The following is a 21,845-nucleotide window of genomic DNA, read 5'->3' as shown; positions in this document are numbered from 1 at the left end:
GAACCTTCTTTCTCAGAGCTCTTTCAAATGCTAACATTTCCTACCTATAAGCCAAAACATTTGTCCTACAGCCATCAGATGAAGATAGCAGCCTGATGAGGGTGATTGATTTGAAAGGTAATTTGAATGGAAGATGTTGTGTACATCCTCTTAGTGATGCCACAATGACAGCTCAGACAACCTTTCTGTGATATATCACCCAGGAAAACGGAAAAGAGTAAATTTAACAAGTGGCATTGCCTTCTTATCACATATTTTCTTTTCTTCTAATTTAGTAACTTCATTCTATATTGTGTCTAGTTATTTATAAATATCAAAGATAGTGAGCAGATGTCTTGTCTTACCTTTTATTTAAGTCAAACCTTCAGAAAGTGATGTATAAATCAGACAATTAACATCCACAAGCTAAATTAACTAAGAAAATATTAGAAATTATCAAAAAGTGGCGGCAAGGAAATCGTAGCCTTTTTCTGATCAAATGGAACCATCTGTTATCCTCTTTACAGGACCATTTCTTTTCTTTTTCACTTCCTTTCCATATACACATATTTTAACTCCTCCTAATATACTTAAAATCAACCATGCACTTTATGGCAATTCCTGGCAATTTTCTCCTTTACACTTCCAGCATAATATCTGTAGAGGAAAAAATTGTCTGTGCTTATATCAAACACCAAATAGTTTAAATCATTATATAAACTTCAGCCATTTTACGGGTTGAGGTTTTAAAAAAGTACAATGAATTATTTTTATAGAAAATTAAGTATTAATTTTAAAATTGATGGTATATATATCTTCTTGAAATATTATCATCTTGCTCTAAAATTCTTTTCTGTTTTAGATCTTCTGTCCTGCATTTCATTTTCATATCTTACAGTTGAGAGCACACATGGACACTTCAGGAGGATTAAAATCAAAATCAAATTCCTCTTTTCTTCAAAAGAAAATAAGTCTACATTTTAATCAAAGACATTTTAGGAGAATACAGATTTCCTTCTTATATTACCTTAGATAATTTTAGTGTGAAATCTTGGTTTTTACCCCCATACATTTCACTTTAAAAAGTAATTTAGTAAAAGCTTATATGAATTTTACAACATTTACTCATGGAATTTAGAAGAGAGAATGTGAGCAAGTGCACCATCTAATTGGCAAGACCTGAAAATATTAAACTTGTGTAGGAGAAAAAGGCATTCAGGCTTTTCTGTATGGATTACATTTACTTTGGAAGAGAAGTAAGCACCTGGAAACTCAACTTTCTTCCACAAACCCACACACATACAGACAAGCCTTTCATCTCCTTCTTCTGGAGAATATCAAGCCAGAGGGAGCTAGGTTTTGGGTCTTAATTGCAATTACAATATTTCTCAAGTCTGATATATCTCACATGAAGCCCACTGCTACACATTATAAACTCTTCTGGCATATTAACCTAAATATTTATTAATCTGTTTGTCAGAAAACTAGTATGTGAGAGAGGATGATAAAGAAGTATTGTTAGAGGTGAACAAATAAACAGAAATAAGCTGGAAAATAATGAGACAAATCTTGCATAAGTAAAAAACAAACCTCATTGGTTCTTAGAGTTACTTAGCTTGGAAAGAGTTTGAAAGAGGGATCACACATTTTTCCCTGTTTACTCAGTGCCTGGTATAACAGAAATTCAGACAGTGATGACAGTTCACAAAGTCTACTGTAGAAATACAAAACATCCAATTTGCATTACAAATGAGTGATATAATGGGTTAAAGAAACTGATCTTTGATTTCAGCAAAATGCTAAGGACCTAGTAATGATAACCTGTAGGTATGTACAAGGCAAAATCATTTGGAAGTGTCTAAAAAGTATACATAGAAGGGAATGAACTTAGTTACAACAAAAATTTCTCTCACGAAATTATATTTTTGGGAGTTGAATGAAGAGTGGGTCCATAGGCAACATTTGCCATAGCTCATGTTTAACAATGGCAAGTCTGCCTCAATTAATGTAAGTGTTTCCTAGAATATTGAATAAATGGTCTGTATACCAGACACATGCCTGGTACTAGACTGAGTGTGGGTCTGGCTCATTAAAGTTTAGGTCTAGTACCAGTCAAGCATGTGATTTAAGGTGCTCCCTGCAGTGAGGATGCCTGTGATTTCAGGGTACAATTACTATGTTCATTTCATTACTTGTAGTTCTTTGTCTAGAGGCAGAGGAGGAAATTTAACTTCATGGAGGGACTTCTCCAAGAGTGCAGAAGGTATGGAAAAGGTTTTCATAGAAGCTTCAGGCAGTACCTTGAACAGTGGGGTTTATTCCCTATTAGAACTTTTTTTTTTTTTTTGAGTGAAACAATGCTGAAGGTATATATTTGCTTTTAGGCATAGAAAGGAAACAGGCATCTGAGAGTTTTACTGGGTTTGTATTGATACTTTTGCTTCTGTTTTTTAAATTACTTAACAAGGTCTGTCGCACCTCAGAATTTTAAACTCAGGTGAGGTTGTTTCAAAATTGTGGAAAACAGTTTTTGAAACATCTTAACATTGTTTTTAGGTATTTCCCCAAAGGCTTCAGCATTCCTTTTGAATTGAGGTTTTACTGAGATGAAAAGAAATTCTCTCTCATTGATCCCCATAGGAAAGGCATTTGTCTTTGAACTCTATTTTTAGACGTGTTTTCACACATATTTACACTTGGGGGGATATGGATAAATGTAGTTTTGTTTAAAATTAATATATTTTTGTTTACTTTATAGGCAGGTATAGTTCAGATTTTGTACATGAACTCAGCTATCATACACACCTCCTGAGAGCCAATGTTTCCTTTGAAGAATTTCTTTTTTACCTGCATGCTCCACCCTGCTGGGCTAAGTGTGGCAGATAGAGAAGAAAGTTTTCCATATCTTATTATTACACCTCAAAGTATCATTCAAAATAAGGGTCCTGAAATTACTATGAGCTGTGCTAAATTCAATTGTTTGATTCATTTACATCTGTCAACTACTAACTTTGTAGAATGACCCTTGGACTTTTACAATGGGACAATGTAAAAGATTTTGACCAACTTCTATGAATCATCTTCACAGATTTAAGATTCAGTGTAAGTTTTTATCCAATTCTTCTGAAAGCTCATTAGCTGCATACCATATCTACTGTTTGAATTAAAAGGGCTATACCATGTTGTGACCCCTGTTTCATACTGCTCTGATAGAGAAGTGAACCAGGCTATAAATTTTTAAGCTTTACTTGTTGAACAGCAGGACTGAACTTTCATACCTAAGACTTATAGGTAAAGGAAAGACAAAGTTTATCATGTAAGATCTTAACATGCCAGGAATACCAGAAATTTCCTCAGTGGAATCCTTTTACTTGTGATAGGAGGTCTTTCCTGGGAGGTAGTTACCTTCATGTGCACAGCCTGCAGTTAGATTCCTCATAATTTCAGGATACATTTACATGGAAAACTTCTTTTGTCATATGCTACAGGTGTGAATTCAATGCATCCTTTAAGTCAGGAGTGATTTACCATGTCAGCAATATTAACACACTGTGAGATGAAAGTAATCAAAGAGATCCTTCCACATGGAAGTCATCTACTGTGTAATTCAGATGCCTTTTACTGTGTACAAATGAGCTTCCATAGCACACGGGTTTCATACACTAACAGCAAGTATTTGTTTGTAGCCTCTGTCATTAAGTTTATGTACATAAACACACAGAATCCCACTGTTTTGTGATAAAGGCCAGAATGTCTTAAGTTAATTAATAAACCATGTGTAAATTAATCTAGGAAAGTAGCTGCACTAAATCCTGGCTTTCACTGAAAAATTATTCTTCTTACTAAAGGAAGGAGAGAGGAAATTATTTTTAGGACATCAAGCTCATTTCTCCTCCACTGGTTACTCTAGGGTAATTAAAATACTTCCGACTTTTTCCTAATCTTGTTCATGGCCCTGCAGTTCTTTGACCACAACTTTATTTAGGCCTATGTAATTCATCACTCTTTGTCTTTTTTGTAGTCTGTCTTCTCTTCCATTCTTCTGCTGCACCTATGGATAGCAACAGTACATTTTATAGCCTCTTACCCCTTATTTTGTCAAGGCAAGAAGCCCCATTTGTTTAACTCTTCATCAGTTGTGCTTTCCATTCTCCCAATTACTGTAGCAGTCATCTGTATTTTATTGGTGTAATTCATCTTCAAAATGGGGACTTGGTATAATATATTGTATCCAGCAATAGCTTGTCTGATACATCAAAAGATTATATCTGTACAGAAAAAAAATCAATAGTTCAAATTTCAGATGCTATCCCATTTCTACTTTGTCTATCTCTGAGATCATCTGATTCTTTTTAGAATATATTACATATGGCTTTTATTATAATTTCATTTTCTCTTTTGTGTTAAAGCATTAATGTTAGTATGAAGATATTCTGTCCTAGGTCTGATTCCTGGACACCTAGCAGCTTCTTTCCAGTTTCTAGTTCTACAAATTACTATCTCTGCTTTCATTAAAGTACTTACTGCACATCACAATAACAAAACCTCTCTCCTGTGCAGGATTGATTAAACATGTTTTTCAAGAATGTTTGTCAATATGTAAATTTAGGAACTTACTGACAAGACATTTGGAAGTTAATAGAGTGATAGTATGTCACATTCAGCTCAGATGTGTCTCACTGTAGTTAAATGCCAAATATATTCAATATCAATTATAATTTTCACACTTTGTCTTACTGCAGGAAGGAATTAATAAAAACCTGAATCATGAGTCTTCTCAAATGCCAGGATAGAAAGCATAAAGAAAAAGTTCTGTAAATGTGCTATAGAAACTGATGAAGTCAGTAGTGAAGCATCAGAAAGAAAAGTAAGGAGCAAGCCAGCCTTTGGGCTTCCTCCAGAAAGAGACACCTGGTAAAACAGACGTGGATTATGCTTACTTACTGCAAACCATGAACCTAGTGGCTTTTTCAAAGATTTGCATGGTCACCTGTTCTTTCAGGCTTGCCAGGTGCACAGTCTACACTGCTGGTGTTTTTTGCCCCCTAACTATTTGGATTTATGGTATCTTCCATTATTTCAAACTATGTTTTTGAGAAGCTACTTTCAGATATTTTCACCTTAATTTCTTCTACTTTTGAGCTCCTGAATATTCTTGGCCTCCAAAATTTTTTCCCCTCCTTTCCACCTTCTTACACTGCTGTTTCTGTTTACCTTGCAGCCAGCACATCTCCCATTCTGCTGCAGAATATCAACTGCCAGCTGATGGATTGTAGCTGCAATGTTGAGCTGTACTCACAGTGGTACCAAAGGGCACAAAAACTACCAAATCACTGAATTAATGAAACAGTTAGGTTGAGAAAGATCTCTGAGATCGCTGAGTGTAACCAATGACGAGAGATCACCATATCAACTAAACCATGGCAATAATTGCCATTTCGAGTATTTCCTCAAACACTTCCAGGGATAGTGACTCCACCTCTTCCCTGGGTATTCCATTCCCATTTCTAATCACTCTTCCTTTGAAGAAATTCTTTCTGATGTCCAACCTAAACCTCCTCTGGCACAACTTAAGACTTTGTCCTCCCATCCAGTTTTGTTACCTTGGGGAAGAGACCAACCCTCACCTGACTACACCCTCATTTCAGGTCCCTGTAGAGAGCCACCCTTGAACCTCCTCTACATAACCCCAGCTCCTTCAGCTGCTCCTCATTAGACTTCACCAGCTTCGTTGCCCTCCTCTAGACTCACTACAGCACCTCATTATCCTTCCTGAATTGAGAGGCCCAAAACTGGACACTGGACTCAAGGTGTAGCCTCACCAGCAGGCACAGTGCCGAGGAATGTAGTACAGTGTAGTATAGCACTGTACTGGTATCTCTATATAAAGGTATTCTCACAATTAACTCCAATCTGTGGAACTAAAGATGCTGTAGGAACAACTGGACACTTTACTGAAATTTTACTTTTTAAGGGTCCATGTGTCTGATTACAGGACATCCCAGACTCTGAACGCAGCCCTCAAACACTGTCACTGTGCATTAATAAACTAATCAACTGACCATGCCTTTGTGATGCTATAGCAAGAAAAAACAATTAATTAATCATGCTTGAAATTCATTCAATAAAAATGGAAAACTGAAACTACCCATTTACATCAATACATAAAAACATTTATGTATTTGGGAAAGTACTTCTTCTTGTATTTTGTAGTTATTGAACTAAGTAACGAATGTATCTCCTCTACTGTTTATTAATTAAGACATTATCATCTGTTTGGCCTGATAGCAGGAGTTACTTCTAATATGAAACTGGAGAAGAGTCCTTTCCACACACCAACAGCACTTGTGCTGTAGATGGTATCTGGAAAGCGTGGCTATAAATGTCATTGGGAAGGGCTGATGGGAAGGATGGGAAGGGCAAGCCTTAATGAAATTACCTCTTTGTTTTTGTATTTGTACCAAACACACCTGGATTTGAAGTAAACTAGGAAAATATGTCCACACGGACTAGTGAATAATCATGCCAAATTAAAATAGGACTTTGAAATACAAATTTTTCTGCATTTTGATTGAAGCTCATAACTTCTGTAGAGATTTTTATTTGAGTAAATGAAGGACTAGGGAATCAAGCCAGAAGGAATTCTGTGGTTCATGTGAGCACTGAGGGGTTGTACAGTACATTAAATATTCTTTTTTATTTTTGTTTTTTAAAGCACTAAAACAAAAATAGATCAGTAGTGTGGGAAATGCATTTTACAGGTGATGCGCACTGCACATAAAGATGTACAATTTTTATGTGTCCACTATTTGCTTATTCTATATAATGAAACCCTGCTAAAGTCTCAGATTATCAAAATAGGAAAAAACTTTTGTATAACATGAAAAGTAAATTTCAATCCACATTGTTCCCTGTGCATTTCTTGTAAATATTTCCAGTGGGGAATAAAAGAAGCATGCAGGATCCTGTCAACACTGAGTGTTAACAATGACTCAAGAACTCAGTCTAACATTAATTAAAAACAAAACAAGATAAAACAAACCTAGATTGATGAGATACAGAAGACATTGACAGCTATGGACGTGTCTCCTATGATCTTGGGTAGTTGTACAATACCAAAGTTAGAGGCATTTCTATTGACTCCCTAGAGGATTAAACATGTTCTTCCAAAGGTTTGCTTAAGGTGTATTTAATAAGTTACATTTGATTTTTTTTAAGGTGTAGAAAAATCAAATATGGATTTAAAGAAATCCATATTCATACAGATGCCAATCAGTTAACTTCTGTCTCCATAAAGCTGCATGGAAGATTTAAAATTATTCTTCAGGGAACTCCTTTTAAGTTAAATTCCACAGTCTCATATATGTGTTTTATGACAGCTTCACATAGGACCAGTCACTCGGTCTTTGCACAAAAATTAATACAATCTCTACTTTGTGCACATTCTTTACTGTTTATTTTTATTTTTAAGTCAGATTGAATGTAATATATTAAAAACACTTTAATCATTTAGTTATAAGAATTCACTCAATAGATTTTTTTCCTCTCTTTTTAATAGGACTTTCTGAACACAGTTCTTTTGATCTCCTTGACTGCTTTCTATATTGTAAGTCTAATCCTATATTTAAACATTTTCCTACATTTCATCAAACACTCTGATTTAAATTTTCCTTAATCTAGCTAGTAATATTAATCTACTCCTTCACTCCATATTGTAGAGCATGTCATTTCCTTTTAAAAATAAATAAAAATAAAAATGGCTAATGAAAATGACTACTACAACATATTTGAAAATACTCCACAATTTAGCATCACAAAAAGTGAACATTTAAGAATTCTAAATGCCACCCTAATTAAAGGAACCTTCCTTTTAAATGTGCTTTTTTTCACATGCATAAGAGGCCTTATTCAAATGAAGGGGAAGACCTTTCACATACATGAGGCTATAATAGAGAGCTTAGCATAACTTCTACCTGATTTTCAATGCAAATGGCAGAGGAGAAGTTAGTGTGTTGATGCAGATTATGGTTTATCCTTCTCACACACCACAGAATTCTTCACGCTCTGGAAATATTTTGCTTATCAGTGAGAAGCAATGATCAACACCTCACACCCCCAATCCCAGAGAGACTCAGAAAGTGAGATCATCAATATTCAGATACAGTCAGATTCTCACGGTTCCAGACTATTAATTTGCTCCTAAACTGAAGGTTTACTGTACAATTCGCAGTATAAACATTTTACTGCTACATATCAAATACCAAACAGAGTGATTAAAAGGTAATTTAACAATGTTAGGTTGCTGAGAAGTGGCAGACAATTGGTATTTAAATGCATTATATGCAGAGAGACTGCTCCTTTTACTCTTCATTGACAAAAAAAATTTAATATTTTAATTTTCATTTGTTCCAAAAGCAGAGTGTAGGAAGAGATTTCGATGCCTGATATGGCAACTATTCTCAAATTAAACTTAACAATGCATATATTTTTCACAATCCTTTAGTCAGTTCCTGTATTTACTTTCAACAAAAGCTTGAAGTCACTGCTTATGTCCCACACAGTTTCTCCTTTCTGAGAGAACAGGAACTATTTATGACATGACAGTGGAAAGAAATGAGCCAAGCACCACAGCCCAGAACCCAGTTAATTGATGCTCACACTAATTTGGATTAACATCTCTGACAGTGGAGGAGCAGTGCTACAGTTGAAGACAAGAGGGGAGGTACATGCTTGGTGTGCTGTTTTCATGAGGCTTTCTGACCATCTTGCTGGACTCATGTGGCTCTAGCCTGTCTTTAAAATAAGTGAAAAAGAAATCAAACAAACAAGCAAAATCCTCTTCACTCTACAGGACAAAAATTTGCCCCTTTCTGTTGATGTCAATCTTCTCTAGAAAAGCATGGTGGGTTTTCAGGTGGATCTTTGCTTAGGATGTCACAGTGATAGCGTTGCCATTTTTAGCATTTATTCAAGTATTTCTTCCCCTGAGGGAAAAGTCTTAAGAAATTAATAATGGAAGTCATTCTTCAATAGATTTCTAATATGTTTCTGTTGTAGCTTTGTATGTAGTGGTGGGCTGATATAAGGGATAATTACCAAGTATTAATAAACCTGATAAACCTAGACATCTTCTACAACTAACCTGCCACCAAGATCTTCCAGCTGGATAGCAAATCCTCTTTCAAGCTGTCACAGAAGACAAAATTTGGTCTTGGAAATAACTAGAGAAGAGGAGGACACCATTTTCCCAGCTCCTCCAGAATGCAAAAGCAGCATTTTGTTTTCAAAATAAAATAAAAATATTGGAAATAAAATATTCCAAAAGCTTCAGTACTTATATCAAAACATGGAATTTGAAATTATTCAAAGCAGAGCTCTATGTGTTCTGTTTGAAAAGCAGAGATCTTGCTTAGTCAGTAATTTAAATGAGGAGAAAATTGTTTAATCAACAGTTTTCAAGGTGGCTATGTTTTTGATATTCCAAAGGCTAGCTTAGAAAGGGCCCAGAAGAGCTCTAACTTGCAATTTGGTATATTCAGTAAAGGTCACGGAGACTGTGTTTTGTGTAACAGAGGTGTGAAGAAGTCAATTAATATATTTTTGCATCTCAGGTCCATAAGACACATGGTCTAGAGGGTCATAAAATGGTGTCCAGGAAAATATTGGTGGAGTGTGTCGACTTTCCCCTCCATATGCCTAAACTTAACACTGTGGTAGTTTCCTCTAAATAGAGACTTTGCTGCTGTGCTTTCTATCTGTGAACTGCAGTGATACTGGATTGCTGTCCTCCCATGGAATGCCAGTTTATGCCCTAACACCTTTTGGAAGTTAGAGGTGGCTTCAGTTCACTGCAATCTCCTTGGTGAAAAATTTTGTTTTACTGTAAGCCAAGTGTCTTGATGCCTCTGGATTTCCAGACACCATTGAACTATTGGTGGCTTTTTCTCCTATTTGTCCTGCTGTCTCTGAAGTTGCTGAGAGGAAAATTGTGCCAGTGATGAGCTCTTCTGACAACTCTGCTCTAGGTAACCTGTGATGTCTAAAAGGTGTTTATAGTATGTCCTCACGTGGTTTTTATATGGTTCTGGAAAGACAATCTTCCTAAGACATAAAGTTTCTTCCAAACAAACTGAAGATAATTTGCCCGCACAGCTGAAGAATGCAATTTTCTGGAAAATGTCTTGTTCATACAGCATACCTGTAAAGTGTTCAGTGGTTTTTCATGATGGTTAATTTTATTTGCACTGCCATATTTAACAATGTGAAAACACATCTGAAGTAGCAGATCTATCTTCTATTTTATGTCTTACCACTGATAACTTTAATATAACTTCACAAATTTCCTAAATGCTAGATGAAGGTCAGTATAGGATGAAAATAAACTAACTGAAAGACAGCACTGAGGATGCCTTTTGATTGATTTAAATATCCAGAGAAATAGTTCTGGATATCAGAGAAGCAATCTCTGGATCAGCTAATTGAATTAGATTTTTAAATGGTTCTATGTACATTAAAACTGACAATGGCTCTTAAAAATCATTATTTATGTCCTTCTATAAATTCTTAGAAATGCATTCCAAAGTACTCATGTTATGTCAAGTAATAAGGCAACATGGCTAAAATCAAAGACTCTGCAGATTTCTCGCAGGAGAGGGAGGAGCAGAACATGTCCTTTTAATTTTGCAACTTTCTTTATAAGCAATGGGCTTGTTTCCCGAAGAAGTGTTATCACTGCTTCATATATGACCAAGCATGCACTTAAAATAAGTGCTAAAATATTTCTATCCCAAATCATTAAGACAAGGTGCAAAGAGTCTTAAAAATGCACCATTTTTTAAAGACATTTGAGACGATTTTCAGTGATTATTAAAAATGTTGCACAAACCCAAGACTCAAACAATCATCCCCATTTTTTGTCTCACTTGCAAATGTAATTGATTCTTTTTAGGAGACCTGTGAACTCTTCAGCTGGGTTCTGGCCCACTAGTTATAATGGAAATTATTTTCCAATATTCTTTTTCAAAACAGAAGAAAATACAAAAGAGAGAAAAAAAAGACACAATAAGAAATTAAAAATTTCATTAATTTTCACATGATGAAAATAAATATTAGAGTTATGACCAACACAGGGAAACAAAGCATAAAAGACCTGAGGATTTATAAATGGGTTTCTGAGATAAGACTGTAAGAGTACAGAATTTAAGCTTCCCACTCAGTGGATGGAAGTTGTATACTTGTGAAAATCAATCCTTAAAACACAGCCAAAACCAAAACAAAACAGTTGCCTCATTTAAGTCCTATGATTTTGCAGAGTTTGAGCAGCTGGTTGTGGGTTTCAAGCTTGTTTCTTCATTTATGACCAAGGACCTGAATCCTGCCCTCAGGTCATTTTACAATGATCATCTACTAAAACATGCAAGGATAGTCTGCAAGACCATTTTTATAGATAAAACACTAGACTTCCTACGTACATCTTCATGCATTCATGAGCACTCCAGGAAAATACTTTCAGTGAGGTAAGATTTAGAGTATAGAAATGCTTGTATACTTGCTTTCCACTTCTCTGCAAAGTCATAGAATCATAGAACCATAGAATATCCTGAAGGGACCCATGAAGATCATCAAAATTCAGGTACTGCACAAGATATCCCAAGAATCACACCATGTGCCTGAGAGCATTGTCCAAACACTTTTTGAACCTTGCCAGGTTTCCTCCTGTGACCGCTTCCCTGGGGACCTCCTTCCAGTGCCCAACCATCTACTAGGTGAAGTGGGATGTGAAATGTTTCTGTGCTTTATATATGTGATATCATTCCATAACTGTCAGCCACAGTGATTATTGTACCCTATTTAGAAGAAAAATACCAGTATAATATATCCATATGACAGTAGAACCTATTCACTGACTGTGGGTTTAATATTTTTTCAGGAACTTCCTCAAATCCACATCTTAGTGCATCTTAGTGCAGCATTCTACATTTGGATTTTCAATTTAGCTGAAGGATCTGTAAAAACTTGTGTTGCTCCAAAACTCCCAGTTGACCACAGAGAAAAGTCAGCCCAGGAGTATCAATTATCCTTGTCAACTGTAATTTACACGTTCTAAAATACCTGGCAGATCTCTTCTTTCCAGATGCTGTAATAGGAATAACGTATGCAGTAAGCTGAAAAATTCATCTTAATAATATTGTTCTTCAGTAATATTTTTCATTCTGATTGAAGACCAAAAAGATTTAGATGTTACACAGAAAAATCTATTTGAATACCATTTGTAGAGTGTCTCATAGTCAAACAATGCCAAGAAGAGAGAAAAAAAAGGCAGTCAAAAAGATGAAGCTCTGAAAAGCTGAAATAATTCTGAAATTGCCATTGTTTTTATCACTCTATCATTCCTCTTACTTGTATGAGGAATCTTACTTACTTCTATATCAATCTGTTATTGTTTGTTCTTAGTTCAGTTTGCAAGCCATTGGGGTTAAGAACAATGGTAGTGCTCTACACTTACCTAATTTGGTGGGAACACACGTTTTATGTTCCTCAAGCATGCAGAGGATAAATAACAAAGCAGTTTAGCATGCAGCCTGGCAGGCTACCCTCTCTAGCAAGAGGATATGATCTTCCACCATTCCAGCTGACATGGCTTCAGCATTGCTTTACAAAGACATAGCTTAAAGTATCCTGAATTTCTCTTGAAATTTTCTTGCCCATGTCCTGATCAGACATGTTCTGGACAAGCCTATGAGAAATAAAGGAACTTTAACCACAGGGTATGTAGCTGGGAGCAGATTTTGCTAATGACTCCTGTAGATTTATTACGAACAAGGCAGATGTATCAGCAAGACTGAGTGATTCCTTGGCCATGGAATTTAACCCTTGTTACTAACATATTCTGGAGCACCAACTTTTAAGTTGGAAATACTTTGTTCCTAGCCCCCATGGTGAGGGTCTAGAAAACCAGTTTCAAATCTGTGGTGCTTTCAACTTTGTTAACAAGATTATTCTGTAAATTATAATAATAATAAAAGTAATATTTTTGCCTACCTGAGTCTCAGAGTCATCTCTCCTCTCATGTTGCTGCTTCCTATCTCATTTTTCCCACAAGAAGGTGTGAAATTTTATTACATAGCTGGTGTTTCCAGCACTGCTGGTCCAAGAGTAGGACAATGGTTGATAAGGAGGCTGACAAGTGACTATGGAAGTACTTGAGATAAATGGCATATGTGAAGACAGCTGCAGGAAAATTAAATATATTCTAAAAAATGAAAAAAAATAGTGAGTGAAGAGGAGGATAGAGATGGGTTCAGAGATAGTTTTCTTTAGCAGTATGTTAGAACCTAAAACTATCCTACAGTCCACGAAATCCAAAAGAATCCCTCTTTAAAAAAAAAAAAAAACCTACTATGTAAATAATCAAGTATTTTGCATAAGTTACATGTATTCAAGTTCAAGCCATCACTTTGTGCATACTTAAAATGGGAATGAGGAATGGAATTGTAAACTGATTAGATGATGGATTAACCTTTTCATGGTATTGAGGCACACTTACCATTGTGTATGCAGTGTGCTGACCATTAAAATGGTGTTCAGGGTTATCATGATGTTCACATGCCATAAAGTTTTAGATCTTCACATGGAGCAAAGCAGATCTGGATCAAAAGAATTAGAAATACTGTACCTTTTCCCACACTTAGACAGCTCAAGCTTAATTAATTATTGCAGCTGCAGTGTTTGGCACCAATACATACTCGTAGGCCTGTTGAAGTCAATAAAACTCTTCAAGGCCAAAGAGTACCTCACAACAAATCTTTTTCCAGGACTGGGGCCTGGAATTATTTTGAAGCACAGCAGCTGTACGAACATTATAATTAGAGCATGTCCTCATTCTGCAGTCAAATTCAAACAAATATATATCTTCTTCTTGACTGGGCCTGTTCCTAGAGGCGAGTGCACCCACTTCAAATCATTTGTCAAGTACGGCAAGACGCACACTCACAGCTTTGGCTCACTTTGGACACCTCACTAAGGTTACGATTCCGATTAATGAAATGTAGAGACCTAAGAGACCTGTAGTTATTGGACAGAGGCAATTGTCTTATAGGGGTGATTCAAAGCAGCAGCTCTGAACTTGTTAAATGCAATGCTATGTTAAACTGGTCAGATTTGATACACCCTGTTCAAGGCCATCTTAACTTCTAACAAGAAAAAGACTCAGGAAAACAGTTTGAGAAGGTAGGCAGGGGCAACTGCTCTCTAAGAATTATGATGATTCATAGTGAAGATTTAAAATGAAGTTACTAAGGAAAGCTGGAAAATTACAGTGAAATTTGATTTGTAAAAAAAATGTATTAATCACACAGAATGAAAAAAAGAAAAATTATCAATAATATTAAAAAAGAGGCAACATTTAAGTTTATAAGTTTGTTTTTGAAGTCTTCAGAGAAAATGAATTTCACCAAGATTTTCCAGTAAGCAGAAGGAGAGATGGAAACAGAATCATGAACAACAATCATGGAACTAAAGAAAGAAAAGATGTAAATCTAATTTTCAAATAAATAAGGGAATGCTGGATGCAACTGAAAGATAGTAGGCCTCTTAAACTGGGTATTGTGTGGAAGCAGAGGACTTATTGCTGAGCAATCTTACTGAAGACATTCATGTACATCCATACTCCAAGCATGAATAAATTCAGATCAGGGTGTGTCACGAGCATGAAGCACTAGGAAGTTGATGGAAGATCATTAGGGTACTGAATGTCCTGATTTCTAGAGATGAATGGAGATGGTGAAGTTTGCAGAGCCTGGCTGGTAGCTATGTCTCTGTTAAAGGGTAGGTCTTGGGCTCCAGTCCCTGCTCACCTAACACAGCATACCACCAGATGCCCATTCTAGCCTACAAGAACCTCCTATCCTCTCTACTTCTGCTATCCTCTTTCCTTTCTGGAAACAGGGGTAGTTGTTCCAGCAGCCAAGCAGAAGGACTGTGCAGTTTCTTTAGCCTGGTATATTTGCAACAAGCTGAGCTTCCTTCTACAACCACTCCAGCAGAAAGAAGGACCTGGACTGAGCTCAGCATCCTGAAATGTCAGCACTGGGTTTCTTCTAGTTCTGTTTCTTTCCTTATCACCTGCAACTTGACCAGCAGCTGGGATGCATGGAACAAATGCAGCTATCCACCTGATCTCGTGCTACTCTCTTCTCTTCCCCATAGCAGTCACCCATGTCAACAGTAATAAGGGAATACATTTCTTGGTGACAACTGATGCTGGTGGTGTGAATGTCGAATTTTTGTTTCTTTGGAAGAGAATCTGTGATGGAGATTGGGATGGGGAAGAAATGGGAGTGTGTTCCATATACTGCAGCTGCTAAGGCTGGGCGATCTTAATCTAAGTAACAGGATACTAAGCATAAGCATTTCAAATTGCAGAGTTCTTTTTTCTGGGTGTGTTGGGAGTGGGAGCTTCTTGTTCTTTCTCTGTCACCCAATTTCCCAAGCCAGACCATTCTACCAGAAAGTTTGTGGTATGAATTATGCAGATATTCAAAGACATCTCTGTATTTGGAACATAAGCTCAAGTCATGTCCTGTAGTCCACTGGCCTCCCTACTATCCTTTGAAACACCTGAAATTGTGCACTGATTGAATAGAGAATGTATATATTAAAAGTAAGTGCTCTGTATCTCCTGCCTTTTGAGACACCTAAGCTGATGTTCCAGATTAAAGGGGATCATTTCCATTCTCAACATTGGCATGCCATTTTTATTTTAAGAAATTGCAGTAGTGGGTTATACTACTATCCCATTAAAGTTTAGAAAAGAAAATATACAAAAGAGTTTTTGTCATTAAATAGCTTAATGTCCTGATACAAATACAATAGGAAAACAACAACTTCAAGTTTTTCTTTCCCTGCTTTGGAATATAAACTCTTCCATCTACCCTCTTCCACATCATGGGCAAGTATAATAACCACTGCTCTACAAAGTCAGGTTGGTTCTTTTTTTTTTCTCCCAGCCTCTCTTGTTGATGCTATTCCACTTCACATAAATAATTAAATATTACTGTTAAATAATAAATATTAAATAAATGGGCCAGAGAGAGAGTAGGAGAAATCCCGGCACTTAGATCTTTCTCATAACATTTTCACTTTTTTGTTGGGATTTTTGGGGTGAATATTTTTTGTCTTCATTTCAAAAAAAAAAAAAAAAAAAAGAAAATATTTGATTTAATTCTTTTTTCCTACCATTTGTATCATAAGTTATCTAAACTGAACATGAGTATATATGGGTGTTAACATTGTTTATGTTTCAAATCTCAGGCAGCAAATGCTGGAAAGTGTCCAAATTAATTACAGTAGAGAGAAGAATTGTAGAGGTAGGCCTATTCCAATTTATGGTCTGCCTTTTTAACTAGTGCCACATTTTACTGGGAGGGTTTTGTCTTCTTTGTGCTATAAACATGTATTCAGGCAGCTGTCTAAACAGAAGGTGTATTGAAATAAAAAAAAAAACACAAAGTGATGTTAAACTCCTGGAGCAGCTGTTGGAAGTGGAAAATGTTTGCAAGTCATTGCTCACCTTCCAATCCTGAGAATTCTTCTGCTTTGAGAATATTTTTTCTCCCTCTCCTTAAAAAGCCCAACATACTAATAAATGATATGTTCACCAACACTATCTGAATGGGGAAATATCAAGTATGAGACCAGATTTTGAGTGGCTTGTACAGGGACCTGAAAACTACTAAAATTGAGCACCATATATTAAGTGCTTGATGTTTGGGAAAAAAACCCTCCAAAACAGATGTACCTTTATTTTCAGAGATTCATTTCTTCCAGAAGTGTAAGCCACAGACTTTCATATTGGTTTTCTGCACTTATTATAATGAACCATTTTTTCTCATGCAAGTTTGATACTCGGAAGAGAAAATTTGAACTGGTTATTTCAAAATAAGTTATTAGACATATATTTAACAATATAAAAACCTAACTACTGCATGAAAATTTGTGTGTATTTTGCTCAAAATGCATTTAATTACTCTAATTGATTTGGCTACTCTAGCTTGGTTTTACTCTTTGGACAAATGTACTGTGACTTAAATTTGCCAAATGTGCTGTTCATTATAAACTAAAAAATGTAGTTTTGGCATTTCTTCAGCCTTCAGACCCTTCATCTATACAACCTGAAAGCAAATATTCACATAGGAATGGGCTGATGTGGTGGCTGATTTGGTTGCATAAGACAGGCATGCTGTGAAACCATGTTTGAAGTTATTCAAGCTCACATTATTAGGTGGTGTTATATGCAATGAGCTGTTCTGAAGATGTGCCTGCCATTTTGGGCTGATAACTTCAGAGGCTGGTTTTGAACTAGAGTAAGGCTCTGTCTGCCCTGCAACCAGGATATGGGGCTGTTCTAGTTTTGCTTCAACCCATTACCAAAGGATTATATGGTAGGTTTGTATTCAAAATCTGTCTCTCTTCTTCAGAATAAAAGGCTTAAAGATAGGAAGTTTTGTTTTCCGTATATCCCTCTGTAAAAATATGTATCAGAATTAAAACAACAAACTTGCTTCTCAACACAAAGGTTATCACAGCATGTATTAATGGCTAAAATAAATACATTTTCCCAACAAGACAAATTATGCAGCAATATTCAGTATACCTGGAAAGGTCAGCACAGAACTCGTCTGGGAGCAGAACCAATAAATTATTTGTGTGATAAAAGCAATGTGTTGCCTAGAACAAAATGCACTGTGTTTTTTAACTCTGACGATTTATTTTCCTTATAAATAAAATATTATCCATGGTAAAACAATGTAGTGTGCAGTGAACAGAAATAATCTACAATTTTTAGCATGCACTCTAACAATGGTGTGAGTAACAGTGAAACAAGTTCAGCAGTAGATGGAGACTAAGAGCTGGCTCTACAGGTAGGGAGGAAGAACTGTGGTTTTATTTTTTCTAAAAATACTATGATACAATCAGTTCTTGTTGCAAGATGTGCAGCCAGCTGGAGTGAAAATTCATAATGACAAGTAGATTTGTATACTCTTTCTGTCCAAAGTATCCATTTGCTTCATTTCTTTTTCTTTCAGTGACATACAGCACCCTGCATGTGCACTGAATACTGCTAAATCTATCTTCAAAATCCTTTAGCAAGTTTTTGGAAAATTCCTTTAATTTATGCTGAATAATTATTTTATCATCTATTATAGTCAAGAAAAGGTGTTTTAAAAGATGTTTTAAGAAAGAATAATTTCAGTCATAATATGTAAGTCTATCTTGGCACATCTTGCTCTCTTCCCCCTAGCAAAGCCACTGTAGGACCTTTCCTGTCTGAAACCTGATGGAACCTCTTTTAAGTATCCAGATGGAATTAGGGCAATAGCAGCTGCAATTTCTGTTATATGCAAACTCTATTCCATGGTATTCCAGCTCAGGCACTTCAATATTTATAGGTGACAGGATAGATTCAAAGGGCCTTTCCTGAACCACTTAGTTATAAGTAAGTATTTGGGGTTCAACAGATGACCCTGAAACTCAAGGATGTGCCTCTACCTTTCTGTTAATATGTGAATTACCTCACCTCATCCATGGTGCTTATGAAACACTGGCAAGAGAAAGTGTAATAGGTCAGCTGATGTTCACTCACCTAAGTGACAGTTTCCTTCTGTTACCTTACTGTTTATTTATTTATTTATTTATTTATTAGAAATTCAGTTCTTTCCTCCCCTCTTTGTTTTTTATCTATTTTTTTTTCAAATAGAGTGCAAACTTTGGGAGGATGAATATTGCTAGAGATAAATACAATATCTGCTTTTTGTCTGATACTATAGCATATATAATACTGATGCATTTTTAATATTTTTCTTCTTTTTTTCTTATGAAGTATCTCATTATATAATTGCCTTTTTATTTTTTTTTAATACATTTGTGAATGTATTTGTGACTTCCACATCAGCCAGAGATGACTACTTTAATGGTTTTAATTCTTCATATCCAGCTGTGGCAGGATATGAAGTGAGATTTGCTAAGTTAAGTCTTTGAATCTGTCCTGGACCCTGTGTCACCATGAGAGTTTATTTATTTGTTTTTAGCAAAACTTAAAAGTCTCCTAAGCTTCTGCTGCCTTTTGAAACCAATGATTTACAGAAAAAAAAAAAAAAAAAAAGTAGTGACATTGGTGCACAATTTACTCATACCAAGCATTCACCTGAACTTCCCTTAGATTTCTGCATTACTCCTAATCATTTATCATTAGACTCCAGTTGCATTCAATTAAATTCACTAAGGTAACCACCTTAAATGTTGTCTCTCATAAAGAAAGCCTAGAAAACTAGCCAGATATCTATAATGTATGTGCTGACATGCAGATAAACTGAATCCCAGAGCTGTGGTCCACAGAACTAGAAACAGACAGAAAGCTGAATTCTGATTAGAATTCTGACTGGTACTACAGCTGATGGAAATACACTTTGCCATCCTATCCCCAAAATTCAAATGGTTATCATCAGCAAAGAAATTGTAAACCCAGTCCAAACAATCCCAGTGTACTGTCTTTAATACCAAAAAGAAAAAAAAAATATAATCTGTCAATTTTATGTGAAAGGTAGCAACTATATTTTCACGATTCAAAACCCAAAATATATTTACAATAACAATTTCATTCACTTGACATTAATAGCCTGGTATGAACTAGGATGTGATGATGTACAATGTGTAATTAATTGTACATATCAAAGCTCTAAGTCTAAACAAAAAAAGAAAGTATGAAAATTTTCAGTTGTCTTGAACCACTTTAATTTGCATTTTCAATTTATGAAATTTCTACATTTCAGCTTTTCATTCTGAGCTAAGGGTTTTTTTTAATTTCTCTATGCATCTCTACATTCATTATTTGTTTCTCAACCAAATTTCTCAGGTCAAATTTGCCTTTCAATTTAAATATATTTTCATGTTTGCCAAAATTAGTGTCAAGGGGGAATTTTTTGATGGAGGTTACAGACTATTGGTCCCTTTTCCTCTCCCAGCATTTCCCAATGTGTCACCCTGCTGAGGACAACATGTCCTTTCAGATATCTGAGATGACACTGGTCACTGAATTACAGTGCCCATTTTGCCTCATCTCCCATTAAGTTCAGCATGATAATAAGTAAGATGCAGCTAGATTCCTGTGGCTACTCAGATTGGAAACTAGGAGCTTGATGCTTGGTGTGATAGGCAAAGGGCAACTCTTTTCAGCACCAGAACTCTGAGTTAGCTCCTGCCTAAGAAAGCAATTTTTACAGACTTTTCCTGAACAAATATAAACAAGGTAATACTGTATTTGTCAAAAGTAGAAAAAGGGTATCACACTAAGTGAGATGCAAATTATAGGAATTTGTACAGGAGTTTTGCATTTGTGGCTGGGCAGGAGACACACCCGACACATGAGCCATGGGACAGACAATGTGCACACTCAGCTTCTCTGTCCTGGCCTGCTTTCTTGTCTCACTCATATGATTTGGAAGAGGAAATATAAGGAAGCATGAGATCATTGGTAGATCTTGCTGAAAGCACTTGAGGATAATGTGCCAATTATCTGTGCAACTGGGCTCAGTTACAAGGTTAGAAATATTTTTACATGAAACCTAGAAGTTCCCAGTAATTTAAAAAATAAGATGGAAAAGATTGAAATCACATGACCATTTATTTCTTTTTTCCCCCCTACTTTGGTAGGAAAGAGTATTAAATTTCCAGGACATTAGTGGAATTTCTCAGATATATATATAAGAGCTAAGGTTCTGAAAACATCAACTGCAATGCAGAATGTCAGAGCACAAAAACTTTTTCACCTTATATTTTACACTAAATCTGACTAAAGAACCTATCAAGAGACTTAGCAAATCATCACGTCTTACTGTAAAGTAATTTACAGTTGCATTTGCAGGCAGGCATCAGCAGGCTCAAAACTCATTACAGCCAAAGATAACAACATTAACTTAATCCTGACAGGCAAAATACTCTAGTCAATACAATTGCAGGTATGGTGTGTTGCAATATCCAACAGCAAACAATCCTGAGAAAGGCCAATGCAGCACAAGTGTTTAACAATACAAGTGTTCCAGCCTAGTGTTTTAGACAAAGATTATCATCAATGCTCAAATCTGAGAAATTCACACTGAATCATTGCCTTTGAAGTTTCAGTAACACCAAGCTTTCATCATAAGCACAAGCAGTGGTATTAATGTGTCACAAAGCCTTTGTTTAAAAACCCCATTAGAAAATGTATCCAGCTCAAAAAAAAAATGCGTAAAGAAGTAGTCAACTGTTTATTTGCATTTTTATAATTTGTAATCTCTCTGTTCATAATATCTTGTTTACAAAGAAAGGTAGGTAAATATCTGAACATTTGCATTGCTTCCAAGCCCGTATTCTCTATAGCACTACCAATTCCTAGATAGTCTGTTGTTTTCACAAGATCTTTTGATTTATGTTAATAGTCAAGCTAGAAGATATGTGACTTGGCAGAGTATACAACTGAAGTATTAAATAAAGCTTAGCTGAATTCCTCTTTCAGAAGCACAGTCAGCTGTTTTGGAATCAAGCACTAAGAATTAAATTTAGCAGTAAGAGTAATAATAGTCACCTTCTGGTTAGCAAAATTTCAAGAAAAAGCAGGAAAAGAACTCCTGAAATACAATGATGGTTTGCCTCAAACACATCTTTGTTCAGTTGAATTAAATCTCTTATTGATTTTGATGTTTGCAGTAAGTCTCTGATGTTAACACAGACATAAAACAACCTTTGTAGTATCTGTTAACCATATAGGGCTGTTCCTCTGTACTTATTTAATGACAAGAAACTGAGGTCCCAACTTCTAGTTATATATGTGA

General features: G+C 35.7%; 1 long non-coding RNA gene across 1 annotated transcript; it reads left to right on the top strand.

The window, feature by feature from the left end:
* Positions 1-2,177: 2,177 nt before the first annotated feature.
* LOC128812829 (uncharacterized) lies at positions 2,178-12,867 on the top strand. The gene is made up of 3 exons (XR_008438846.1): positions 2,178-2,242; positions 7,538-7,585; positions 11,909-12,867. It is a non-coding gene; the product is annotated as an uncharacterized LOC128812829 (long non-coding RNA).
* Positions 12,868-21,845: the final 8,978 nt, after the last annotated feature.

This window comes from Vidua macroura, chromosome 1 (genome assembly GCF_024509145.1).
Source record: "Vidua macroura isolate BioBank_ID:100142 chromosome 1, ASM2450914v1, whole genome shotgun sequence".
NCBI lineage: Eukaryota > Metazoa > Chordata > Aves > Passeriformes > Viduidae > Vidua > Vidua macroura.
Note: the sequence above shows the minus strand (reverse complement) of the source record. Positions and strands in the feature narration are given on the sequence as shown.